The 13,512-nt window shown below is 47.5% G+C and overlaps 1 long non-coding RNA gene across 1 annotated transcript in view; it reads right to left on the bottom strand.

Moving 5' to 3' along the window:
- Nucleotides 1-9,833: 9,833 nt before the first annotated feature.
- The window catches only part of LOC134738571 (uncharacterized), a 106,272-nt gene continuing 102,593 nt past the window's right edge, over nt 9,834-13,512 (bottom strand). The window contains exon 3 of the long non-coding RNA XR_010124378.1: nt 9,834-10,285. This is a non-coding gene — a long non-coding RNA (uncharacterized LOC134738571). The remainder of the gene's footprint in view (nt 10,286-13,512) is intronic.

Here is a 13,512-nt window from a genome sequence, read left to right as displayed (position 1 = left end):
GCCTGACCATTTTTAAATATTAATTTTTATGAAATATTTTCAAACACATTTTACTGTACATTGGAAAAGTCAATCATGATTTGAAAACTTTATCAAAATCCAATCAAATGTCAATTAACCATTTAATTGTGGATGGGTAAGGAGACTATTTTGACCAAAACATGTTAGAAAAATTACCACTTATAGAAATAATCTGTTTTAATGTTTTAGTTGAATTAAACAATCTTTTATATTCTGTCCAGGTGCAGTGGCTGACATCTGTAATCCCAGCACTTTGGGAGGCCGAGGCTGGTGGATCAACTAAGGTCAGGAGTTCGAGACCAGCCTGGCCAACACGGCGAAACTGTCTCTACTAAAAATAGAGAAATTAGCCAGGTGTCATGGTATACACCTGTAATCCCAGCTACTTGGGAGGCTGAGGCAGGAGAATCATTTGAACTTGGGAGACAGAGGTTGCAGTCAGCCGAGATCGCACCACTGCACTTCAGCCAGCCTGGGTGACAGGGCGAGACTCTCTTTCAAAAATAAATAAATAAATAAAATAGAATTCTGAATTTTATTTTTAATAATTATTTTTGTAAAGAAAATGTCTTGTTTTTTGGAGTTGTTGAATTTATTGAATTGACAAAAATTATGTACAAGAGGGTATACAACATGATGTGATTGAAGTATGTATACATTACGAAATGGCTAAATCAAGCTAAATAACATATCACCTCCCAGACTTATTTTTTTGTGGTGAGAACACTTAAAAAATCTACTCTGTTAGTGATTTCCAAGTGTATGATATGTTGTTATTAACTATAGGTGCCATGTTGTCCCATGGATCTCCTGAACTTATTCTTCCTCTCTAAAAATGACATTCTGTGTCCTTTGGCATCTGCCCATGTCCCCACCCTGGCAGCCATCATTCTACTCTGCTTCTGTGAACTCAACTTTTTTCTTCACTTTTTCTTTCTTTTTTTTGAGACAATTGCATTCTGTTGCCCAGGCTGTAGTGCAGGAGTGTGATCTTGGCTCACTGCAGCCTTGACCTCCCAAGCTCAATCAATCCTCCCACCTCGGCCTCCTCAGAATCTGGGAGTACAGGCATGCACCACCACGCTCCACTAATTTTTGTATTTTTTGTAGAGATGAGGTCTTGCTGTGTTATGCAGGCTGGTCTCGAACTCCTGGGCTCAAGCAATCTGCTGGCCTCAGCCTCCCAAAGTGCTGGGATTACAGGCATGAGCCACCATGCCTGGCCGAGTTCAACTTTTTTAGATTCCACATATAGGTGAGATCAGGTGGTATTTGTCGTTCTGTGCCTGGCTTATTTCACTTAACGTAATATCCTCCAGGCTCTTCCATGTCGTCTCAAATGGCAGGATTTCCTTCTTTTTGAAGGCCGAATAGTATTCCATTGTGTACATACACCACATTGTTGCTGGAAGTGTAATGGAGGCCAGCTGGGGGAGGAGTGGGAAAAGATTCACTTTAAGACTAGATGCTCCAGCATCCACCCAGGATGTGTGCAAGGAAGTGCAGGATGCTCCTGGTCTTGCAAACTGTGGTTTATGGGACTCCAAAGCCCCCATCCTTCCACGATGCTTTCTGTCCTCTTACCACATTTCCTTGGAGGAGAACCCAGCCTTGGTGGAGAGCCCTGCTCTGGCTTTGTCCCTCGGCATGAGATGGCAAAGGATGGTGCCGCTGGGAGACCCTCACTTCTGCAAACTGGGGGCTGTTTGCCTTCTCCATTCCTCCTTCAAGTATCTGAGCAGCTCCTGTGTGCCAGCTGCTGGTCTACGAGATGGATGGGCCCTTGGAGATCACCTGTAGCAGAGGAGGCAGGCTGTAGCCCCCAGGCCAGAACCAGCCCCTTGCCTGTTCATACAAATAAAGTTTTATTGGAACACAGCCACACCCATTTCAGTGCATATTGTCTGTGGCTGCTTTCCTGCCACTATGGAGAGTTAAATAGTTGGGACAAAGACCTATGGCTTGCAAAGCTGCACTATTTACCATCTGGCCCTCAAGAAAAAGGAAAAAAAATGCTGGTCCTTGTACCCTGACAGTCTTAGGTTAACAGGACTTTGTACCACCCTGACGTCCCAGGGGGCCATGAGTCCAGCCACCCTTGAAATGTGCACAAGTCTGGGCTAGGGTTGCAACAGGTGAGTCCCAATTTTGCAGGTCTTTGGTATCAGGGGCACAACCCGGGATTTTGAGTAGGGTTTCCTCACAACTGTGGCTGGGCACTGGGCTAGTGTGCTTTCTGATTTTTGTATGGGGAAGAGAAAGGGGGGAGGAAATGGCAACTTGTTGCCCTGTTCTAACATTTTCCTCAGATGGATCTCCAGGCAAGGGCTTGGGATCTCACCTTGCACAGCTTACAAAACCCAGTGAGGCCAGCTGTCTTGGTGCTGCCACTCTGAGGGATGGAGCCCCCAAATTACTAGGAAGGGAGATAAAAGAATGGTTTCTGTGAGCACAAGAACTGGCGTTATTGGAATTAACATTTCCCCCAAGTTTTATAACATCTAGGCATGCATATTTAAGTGTCTGCCTCAAAAGCTCTTGCTAATAACCAGATGGTGTATTTAATTTCCTTTTTTTATTCTCTGAGCAACATGCAGCTTCCTGCACAGCCCTCCTTGCAGGCAACTGCGCTGAGGTGACAGTCCTCCTGACTGCCAGCACAGATCTCCAGGGCCTCTGAGAGCCCTGTATTCTGGGGGCAGCCTTTCCCCTTCTATTCGGCCCCAGCTGGAAGGGGGCAGGTTACCCACAGCCTAGCACAGGGCTTCTGCCTTAGCTTCTCTAGGGAGTCTGGCTCACTGTGACCCTCTAGACCTCACCATCTGAGGATCAGAGCCCCGGGGCAGGAGCCAGGGCCAGGGGGCATTGGGGGGTGGTTTGAGAGTGCAGCTCTGGAGGGGGGCAGGGCAGGCCCAGGAAAAGCTGCTCGGCGGAGACTGCAAAGAGATGGCAGAGTTAGGACAAGAGGGCCGGGCATGGTGGCTAACACCTGTAATGCCAGCACTTTGGGAGGCCGAGGTGGGCGGATCACCTGAGGCCAGGACTTTGAGACCAGCCTGGCCAACATGGTGAAAACCTGTCTCTACTAAAAATACAATAATTAGCCAGACGTGGTGACACCTATAATCCCAGCTACTCGGGCAGCTGATCCACAGGAATTGCTTGAATCCAGAAGGTGGAGGTTGCAGTGAGCTGAGATTGTGCCACTGCACTCCAGCCTGAGCAACAGAGCAAGATTCCACCTCAAAAAAAAAAAAAAAAAAAAAAAAGAGTCAGAACAAGAGGAAGAGGGAGGAGGAGAAAGGAGCTGTGGGGCAGCAGCCAGGACCTTAAAGGCACAGAAGAGGAAGCTTGGATTTCCAATTCCAAAGGACATGAAGACAATGTCACACACCTTTATTTAACCTGCTCCAGGTGAGGCTGGGCTTTGTGTATTTTCCTTGTTTTCCTTTTCCTTGTGTTCAGGCTGTTGTAGAAACAGGTACACAGGGGCTATGTCTAGCACCCTGTTCTGGTGGCCTTCAGGAAGCATGGAGTGCCCTGGTTTCCTTGGCTTTCTGTCTCCCTTTCCTTCTGCCACCCCTGACTGTGCACCCCACCTTGTCCCTCAGACCATTCTCCTGGAGGGGCCTGGCCAGGGCTTGTGTCCTTGCTAGTCTCTGGGGAGGAAGACTCTGTAGCTTGAAAGCCTGTTGGCTTAAGTTGCAAGGTGTAGGTGCCTGGGAGGGCACATTCATGGCCCTCTTGACTGATCCATTCATGTTTTTCTTTTTTGACTCTGTTCTACGTTGTCCCGATGGAGGGGTAAGCCCCTGCTTTCTGCCTTTCCTGCCTTGGACTCTTGCAATTGGGCCAGATGAGAGGGTCCATGTGGTCTGAGAATTCAAGCAATGCAGGCCAGGCGTGGTGGCTCACACCTGCAATCCCAGCTCTTTGGGAGGCCAAGGCGGGCAGGCCAGGAGTTCGAGACCAGCTTGGCCAAAGTAGTGAAACCCTGTCTCTACAAAAAATACAAAAGTTAGCTGGGCTTGGTGGTGCGCACCTGTAATCCCAGATATTTGTGAGGCTGAGGCAAGAGAATCACTTGAACCCAGAAGAAGCAGGTTGCAGTGAGGAGGAGGTTGTGGTGAGGAGGAAGTTGCTTTGAGGAGGAGGTTGCAGTGAGGAGGAGGTTGCAGTTTGGAGGAGGTTGCAGTGAGCCGAGATTGTGTCCCTGGACTCCAGCCTGGGCAATAGAGCGAGACTATGTCTCCAAAAACAAAAAAAACAAAAAAAAATTATATAGAAATCAAAAAACAAAACTTCCTTTTGATTTGCTTTTCTTGATCTTGCTTCTCAGAGTTAACACTGGGAAGGATTGGGGTATACCTCTCCACACCTTTTTCTTTGATTTCTTTTTCTTTTTTATTCTATGTTCTGAGATGCCTGTGCTGAGTGTGCAGGTTTGTTACATAGGTGTACATGTGCCATGGTGCTTTACTGCACCTATTCACCCATCATCTAGGTTTTAAGCCCCGCATGCATTAGGTATTTGTCCTAACACTCTGCCTCCTTTTGTCCCCCACCCTCGACGGGCCCCAGTTTGTGATGTTCCCCTCCCTGTGTCCATGCGTTCTCATTGTTCAACTCCCACTTATGAGTGAGAACACGCAGAGTTTGGTTTTCTTTTCCGGTCCGCACCTTTTTCCTGTGTGAACACAAGCACATGTATTTGCACAGAAGTGTTTATTGTAATCTTTTTTAAAAAGTAAAAATGGAATGATGCTATATATATTCTTTGGAGAAGCCTGCTTTTCAGGCAGCATGTCTTTGACATTGTCTCACGTTGGAACCAGGGTGCCACCTTCTTCTCCCAGCAGTTATTCTGACGTGTGGATGCACCAGGCTTCGTTTAACCAGCCCTGCACCGATTCGTCTTTGGATGGTTTCTGCCTTTTCCCAATCTCAGACGGTGTTCTGATGAATTTCCTCACAGACATCACTTGGTGCTCTGTGCCTGCATTTCTGTGAGATGTTCCTGGAGGTGGGCTGTCTAGGTCAGAGAGGGATCTGTGCTTAATTGGCATCCTGTGCAAAATTCCATCCAGTCATCCGGCTCCTCAAGGGCTCACATGGTGCTGTCCCCTGTAGACATCATCTTCTGCAGATGATGGCACGACCGCCTCTCTTTCTTTTACTCAAACCAGTCTGCACCCTGGTGTCCTGGGGGGGTCCAGCCCCTACCCGCTTGTCTGCCCCCACCCCGCAGTCCCCCCAGCCCCTGCTAACAGGAGCTCTGGCTTCTGAGCTCTGGCAGACTGCCTCACTCTGAGAAGTTTGCTTTCTCAAACATTCCTGGCAATGTTACTGCAAATCCCGAGGCCTGTGTTTGCCTTCTTCAGGCCTCAGTTTTCTCGTAAGTAAAATGGGCATAATGTGATGCTACTGTCTGCATCCTAGAGCTGCCATGACGGTTCAGTGAGGTCACTGTTGAGAACACGTTCACAGCGCCGGCCTTGTGCGCACTCAGCACCTGTGGGGCAGGGCTGTTGCTGATACGTGGTTGACTGTCATTGCTAGACTGTGGCTTTACCAGAGGCATTGTCTTGAGTGCCGAGCCCAGAGCCACCCCTAGTACCTGCTGTGTTTATAGAGTGATTGAGTGGCAGGGTCAGAGACTGGGGCAATGGCAGCAGAAACAGAGGAAAGAAGTGGGGCTTCTAATAGGTCCTGAACCAGTGGCCCTTGAGATGAAGCCTTCTTCCAAGGTTTGGGGCTGTGCTGTGTGTTCTAGGCCCGAGACTGGAAGCTAGGCCTGGCTGCAGCCCTGGCTGAGCTGGGAAAGTGCAGGTCAGCATCCTGCTTGATTAGGACACCTCCAAGCCCAGCTGAAACGTGGATGCCAGGTGACCCCCTGTTTACTCTGAGCCCAGACAGAGGACAGGGAAGTGTGCAAGGGTGGGGACCGTTATCACAGCCCTTCCCTCTGTAAGGCATATGGGTTTGTGCACGTGTGTGAGCACGGCCGTGGCTTCTCTGTGAGTTTCAAGCTCGAGGTTGTGTTTACGCAGGGTTAGGCTTGCCAGGTAAAATACAGGATGTCCAATTAAACCTGAATTTCTCATTAACCTTTTTTTTTTCTTTTTTTGGTGCAAATATATCCCATGCAATATGTGGGACTTGCTTACCCTAAAAAATGATTTGTTGTTTATCTGAAATTCAAGTTTAACTGGCATCCTGTCTTTTCACTAGTTACATACGAGAGTTCCGTGTGGGGGTTATCAGTGTGCATTTGTGAGTTCCCATGTGAAGGACCTCGCCAAGTGTCTATAGGTGCCAGGATGGAGATGGACAGAGAAGATCCTCTTGGGCTGCTTTAGTGGCACCTAGAGGCTGTCGGGTTGGACACTTCACCTCCAGGGGCCTAGGCAGTGCTGTCCAGCACCTGCCTGCTCCTGTCTTCTCCACGGGGGCTGAATTCCCTGCCATCTCTCTCCAAATAGGGTGGCAAGAGCTATTCCATCCGCCCCCATCTGCAGCACAGCTGCCCAGCCAGACAAGATGGCAAACAGTGTGCAGATGGCTGCAAAGCTTTCCCTAGCTCCTTCTGCAAGGGGCCTGCAGATGAAATGGAAACCCTCATCCTCACTGCCTCCGCCTTCCAGAAAACTCAGGCAACAGCCACCTCTGAATGCTGCTTTAGAAGCTTCTCCCTCCTGGTGATTAAACCACCCCAAACAAATAAAGCACTGCATTTCCACCATAAGCTTGTTCACATGCACACAGCCAATTGTCTCGGGTCTGCCCGTGTGCCTGATTCATCAGGGTGAGGGGTTCTCCTCTGAGGTGCTTGCAAAGACCTGCTTAATTTTCATCTGAAAGACTCTCTGTAGAAACCAGGCCCAGCTTTGGAAGAAAGCCCTTTCTCGCTCTTTAGCAAATTCTGTGTCATTCTTTTTTTTTTTCTTTCTTCCTTTTTGAGACGGAGTTTCACTTCTGTTGCCCGGGCTGGAGTCCAATGGTGCAATCTCGGTTCACTGCAGTCTCTGCCTCCCAGGTTCAAGCGATTCTCCTGCCTCAGCCTCCTGAGTAGCTGGGACTACAGGCACCCACAACCACACCTGGCGAATTTTTTTATATTTTTAGTAGAGAGGGAGTTTCACCATGTTGGCCAGGCTGGTCTCCAACTCCTGACCTCAGATGATCCACCTCGTCCTCCAAAAGTGCTGGGATTACAGGTGTGAGCCACCATGCCTGGCTAGAATTCTATGTCATTCTGGATACTTATCATGACTTCAAGCATCCAGGACTCTGTCAGGGGTATCCTGAGCCTGAGGTTGTATGTGTGTCCAGCTGGCTTGGAGGTTGTCTACAGGCAGGTTGAACTTGGCCTCTAAGTCCCTGGCGGCCTCACATGGGAAATACCACCAAGGAGCCTCATCCTGTGCTTTTAGGAGATAGTTTCTATTTAGTCATTGCTGAATCTGTTACAGACAGGGTCTCAATTTCTTGCAAGTCCTGTATGATGTGGGTGCTGTGATTATCCACATATTCACTTGCTCTCTCGGGCCTCTTTCAGGCTCTTGCACTTCTTTTGCTCTTTTCCTGCCACAGGGCCTTTGCACATCCTGCTCTTTCTGCCTGGAAAGATTTTCCCTCTCTCTGCCTCTTCACCTGGTCACAGTCTCATCTGACAGTGGAGTCACTACATCCTCAGGGATGCCTGGCCACACTGATTCAGTCACAGCAACCCCGTTATCTGCTCTCATGACACCACATGCCTCTCTGTGGTAGACACTAGCTCAGCTATGGCTTCCTATTTCTGTGCGTGTCATCCTTCCCCTTCAAGACGGTAGTCACCATGAGGGCCAGGGCCATGCCTGTTCCTGATTGTCATTTGTGTCTCTGGTGTTTAGTATATGCTCACCTAGAATTTGATTAATGGATGACGTCATACCCACTTTGCAGATGAGAAAGTTGAGGCTCAGGAACATTATGTAACTTGCTCGGTATTAGATAGTGATGGTTTGAAGCCATCTGGCTGCTCCCTGGGTGCACACTCTTAACCACTTCACTATGGTTCTTCTCTCATGGTAGTCCTCCAACGGCAGGAGTGAGAGACAACTTTAGGACAGGTGTAACCAGAATCCCAGGGGTTATCCTAGAAGGTGGTGTCAGGAACAGACTTGCTTATGGGCCTTCTTACTGTATTGCATAAAATACCCAGTTTTTCTGACTCGCCTTTAGTAAAGACCTTAGCAATATGTGAAGCACAGCTGTCAGTAGGAAAGGGTGGATGTTTATACTTTTTTTAAAAAGGAGTCTATATCATATTTATCTTGTGGTCTGCCATGCCGCCCTGATCTTCAGGTTCAGTTATGTAAAATTAACACTTCTTGTCTTGACTGCCTCTCTCTTACCTGTTCAGTTTCTTTTCTGTGTTCGAGATTGCTTAGAAATTTTCCCCATTACTACAGCCTGCTTCCCACCTGCATCCCCTCTGGATTTTGTCAACAACAGTTCCAGCGTTTAGTGAGGGCTGGATTGAAGGATAGTCTTGGAAAAGGCCGTGTGATGAAAGGTGAAGATACCCAATGGGCAGGCGGTCATCAGGGTTAATTCAAAGGCTGGAAGAAGGGCTGACCTGGAGGACTGGAAATGTCTTTGAGCCGAAGGTCATCTGCAGGTGGAAGGAAGAGGGTGAGACTTTTGGGGTGAACTGCAAGTATTTGATAAGATCCCTGTCCCCATGGTTGGGGAAATCTTGAGAAGCATTCTTAATGTGATGGAGGGATTAAGGAAACCCTGGCTCTGCCTGCCCAGCATGGCAGTAACATAACACAGCCAAGTTACTGATTGTTGGTTGCCCAGCTGTCATCACTCAACACCTTCTGTTAGTTATAGCTGTAACTTGCATTAGTTATCAATGCCAGTTTTGACTTTCCTAGTCAATAAAGTGTTCTGAGAGTGGCGACTAAGGCAGAGCACTACCCATAATCATGAGTATTACAGAGGTAAGCCCCCTTGCCCACCCACCTGCAGGTGAGGACACACCATAGGGAAATCACTCAATTCTTTGGAGGACCCCGAATAAATGCTCAAGTCCATCTGTTCATCTGTCTGTCCATCCGTCCACCCTTCTGTCCATCCATCCATCCATCCATCCATCCAGACATGCATACATCCATCCATCCACCTACCCATCTATCCACCCACCCACCCATCTATCCATCCAACCCACTCTCTTATGCACCCAGCTATCATCCACCTACCCACCCACCAACCCATCTATCCATACACTCACCCATGAATCTATCCACCCATTCACTCATTCACCCATCTTTCCACCCACCCGTCCATCCATTTATCTATCCCTCCACCCATTGACCCACTCATCCATTTCTCCACCCACTCAGCCATCCCTTCACCTACTCAACCATCCATTCATTCATCCAACTTCCCACCCACCCATCTTTCCATCCACCCATCTATCCACCCATCCACCTGTGTATCCATCCATCTGCTTGTCCTTCTGTTCATTTATTCCACAAAGACTCACTAACCACCTACTAGATTCTGGGGAGGTATCTGCTTTAGTAATTGAGAACATGGTGTCTGGAATCTGATTCCCTGGGCTCAAACTGAGCTGCCTCCTAGCTAGCTGCTTGGGTAAGTTATAGAAACTGTGCTTTGATTTTCTTATCTGAAAATTGGCTATTAATAGCATCTACTCTTGCAGACATAGTGAGGATTAAATAAGATGTCACATTAAAAGTGCATCATCGACACTCAATCGAGATTAGGTTTTACCGTTCGTTATTATTTTTGGCAGATGCTGCAGATAACGTGGAGAGCATACAAAAGACACATGTTTGAACAAGTAGTGACATACGGGTGCTAAGTTCTGCAGTAGGGGAAGTGCAGAGAGCCATGGAGAGGGCCTGGCCCAATCCTGGAGCCTCAGAAAAAAGTTCCGCATTGAATTGCTGTTTTAGCTGAGACTTGTGGGAGGGTAGTAGTTGGAGATCCCAGACAGGATGTGACTGAGTTGCCAGGGAAAAATTGGGTCCCGGCACCCATGGCAGAGTTGAGTGATCCAGTCCTTCTGTCTCCTCTGGCTGGAAGTCCACCAGATCTGGGAATGTCAAGTTGAGGGAGGGGACTGACAATGATCATGACCTTCACCTGTCCTCACATGTCCTCTGTGTATCTGCAAAGCCTCTGCCTCAGTCTCCTCTTCTGGAAAGTGGGATTGGAAACCACATCTGCTTTTCCCCCAGGACTCCTAGGAAGACAAGATTAGATGGCAGGTGAGAGCTCTTTGAAAATGAAAACATTCTACTATTTGAATGCAAAGTATTCTTCTTTGCCTGTGATTTTCCCTAATCTGTGAACTCACACTGGACCTCGAAGCTGTCTATTAAAATCAAATAGCAAAGTGGCTGGGCATGGTGGCTCATGCCTGTAGTCCTAGCACTTTGAGAGGCTGAAGGGGGTGGATCACTTGAGGCCAGGGGTTCGATACCAGCCTGGCCAATATGTGAAACCCAATCTCTACTAAAAATACAAAAATTAGCTAGGTGTGGTGGCATCTGCCTGTAGTCCCAGCTACTCGGGAGGCTGAGGCACAAGAATCATTTGAGCTGAGGAGGCAGAGGTTGCAGTGAGCCGAGATGGCACCCCTGCACTCCAGCCTGGGTGACAGATCGAGGCTCTGTCGGAAAAAAGAAAAAAAAAAAAAAAAACAAAGTTAACACTTCCTCCATCTGTCCTCTAGGGGAGGCAATTTGTCAAAGATTGTTGTTGGATTTTACACACAGGGAAATCTAAGGAAGATGTGGAAACCAGACTAGGACTCTAGACTCTGGTCTCCCTGTTTACAGGGTCTTAAATGGGGGAGCCACTTTGGGTTCTTTCCACAAGATTGCTTTGTAAAAAAAACAAGAAACAAACAAACAAACAGAAATCTCAAAAAAACAGCCCTGACCTAAATATTCACAAGGGACCTTAGGCAATACCTGCAAACAAAAGTGAGTGATGAGTGGAATCTGTCATCTTTACAACTAAGACAGGTCCAGAGTTGAAGCAGGTGGAAATATCTCTAGAGACAGAGATTTGGGCACGTTTTGCCAGTTACAAATTATGAGAACTTGGGCAGGTTTACCTCTCTGAGCTTCTGTGACCTTGTGAAATTGGATGCATTGCACTAAACGTGCAGGAGGAATCCCAGCATCCTTCTGTGCACAAGGCTGGTTTCTTCCCATCCTTTTCCTTGTTCTGTCTCTCTCCTCCTCTTCAAGAGATAAATACATTTGGACCCAGTAGGGGCCTATGTTTGCAAAAGTTCCCTGGTGATTCTCATGCAGCCAGCCTGGCTCTGGCACTGAGTTCTTGGACACTTCTGGAGGCACATTTACTAGTGAGGAAGGTCACTTTGTGTTAAAGGCATGACTCATCTTCTTTCCTTTCTTCCATGAAGCAGGTGCATGGGTCGACTGAGCTGGGAGAGTCCACAGTGTCAGCCTCCCCCACGCTTCCCTCCCTCCTTATCCCTTGTGTGCTGTACTTTGTCTTGATTTCCTGTACTCTGCACCGTGGCAGGAGATGGTAAGATCTCAAAAAAATCATTTTTTGGGGAAATGGGATCAAGAGGGTTTTTGTTTGCTTGTTTGTTTGTTTGAGACAGGGTCTGTCACCCTGGAGTGCTGGAGTGCAGTGGCATGACCTTGGCTCACTGCAGCCTTGACCTTCTGGGCTCAGGTGATCCTCCCACCTCAGCCTCCTGAGTAGCTGGGACTGCAGGTGCACACCACCATGCCTGACTAATTTGTCTATTTTTTGTGGAGATGAGGTTTCACCATGTTGCCTAGGCCGGCCTCAAACTCCTGGGCTCAAGCAGTCCTCCATCCACCTCGGCCTTCCAAAGTGCTGGGATTACAGGCATGAGATGCTGTGCCTGGCCAAGGTTTTCTTTTTATTATTATTATGAAAAATTTTTAATACACATAAAAATAGACCGGTTTAATGAGCTATCATATACCCATCACATAGGTTTAAAAACTATTAACATTTGCAATATTTACTCCATTTGTTTTTCTGAAGTATTTGAAAAATAGTTTACAGTAGTTATGTCATTGCATCATGATATTCTCCCCTACGTAATTTACTTTCCCTCTAAAAACGTGATGGCATTTTTTATATGGTCATTGTCATACCCAATCAAATTACCAGTAATTCCTTAATATCCTCTAAGATCAAGTTTACATTCAGATGTCTTGTCCTCACAAGGTCAATTGTGATTATTTTTTCTTTGAGTAAAGATAATAAGATCTCAAGACTTAATGACAGAGATTCCATATTAGCTCTGATGTCTAAGCTCTGTGGTCCATTGTGGCTTTACTTGAAAGTCTCAGGCTAGGCGTGGTGGCTCCCACTTGTAATCCCAGCACTTTGGGAGGCCAAGGTAGGCGGATCGTGAGGTCAAGAGCTCAAGACCATCCTGACCAACATGGTGAAACCCTGTCTCTTTTAAAAATACAAAAATTAGCCAGGTGTGGTGGCAGGCGCCTATAGTCCCTGCTACTCGGGAGGCTGAGGCTGGAGAATCACTTGAACCAGGGAAGTGGAAGTTGCAATGAGCTGAGATTGCACCACTGCACACCAGCCTGGGTGGCAAGAATGAGACTCTGGGAAAAAAAAAAGTCTGTCACTGCGGTCTCATAATAAAACGACACCCCAATTCCCATCTGGCCCCTGCTCCTTAATGTGAGCCCCCTCCTGTGGGGAGGAGGGGTGACTTTAAGCGCAGGTTCAAGCATTCCCAGGGCTGGTTCTGATCCCAATAAAGCCCATCGTCATGAATGAATGCTTCCCTTGCAGGTTATTCTAAGTATTGTAAATAGGGCACGTGGAGCGTCCTCATGATGCCTGGGATGGTAGTGAATATTTATAGGTTTATTTAGTGCCTTTTTTTTTAGTGTTTTCCATAGTTCCATGTTTCTACAACCCTTAAAAACATCAGAATCATGTGTGTGGGTGCTTATTAACCAATTCCTGGAACTCACTCCCAGTGACTCCCAGTCTGATGATTAGGGGCTCAGCTAGGACCTATGTTTGCAAAAGCTCCCAGCTGAGCTCATGCAGCTAGCCTGGCTCTGGCTCTGGCTCTGGCTCTGGGAGCTGGGTTGGGAATTAGTCTTTGGTGCTAATCTGCCGAAACTTCAAGTTGGCCTCTTTGACTCTGTCTTGTATTGTCATCACTTGTATTCAGGTGTGTTCTTTCCTTGGATTGTAAACTCTTTGATGTCTGGGTCCTCTCAGCTCATGAGCTGAGCTTTCAGTGGGTGCTCAGTGGAACAGGTGCCGAATGGAGTCAGGCTCTAGGGAGGCCAGCGTGTGTTGGTAAGTGAGAGACAAAAATCATTTTAAAAGGAATCTTTTTGCCCTTCAGTTATGTTTACCATGAGTTAATGCGATTTACTCTAGTGGAAGCCAGTGCAGCTTAAGTGGAGG

Source organism: Pongo pygmaeus, chromosome 18 (assembly GCF_028885625.2).
Source record: "Pongo pygmaeus isolate AG05252 chromosome 18, NHGRI_mPonPyg2-v2.0_pri, whole genome shotgun sequence".
Lineage (NCBI taxonomy): Eukaryota > Metazoa > Chordata > Mammalia > Primates > Hominidae > Pongo > Pongo pygmaeus.
This window is presented reverse-complemented; position numbering and strand designations above follow the sequence as displayed.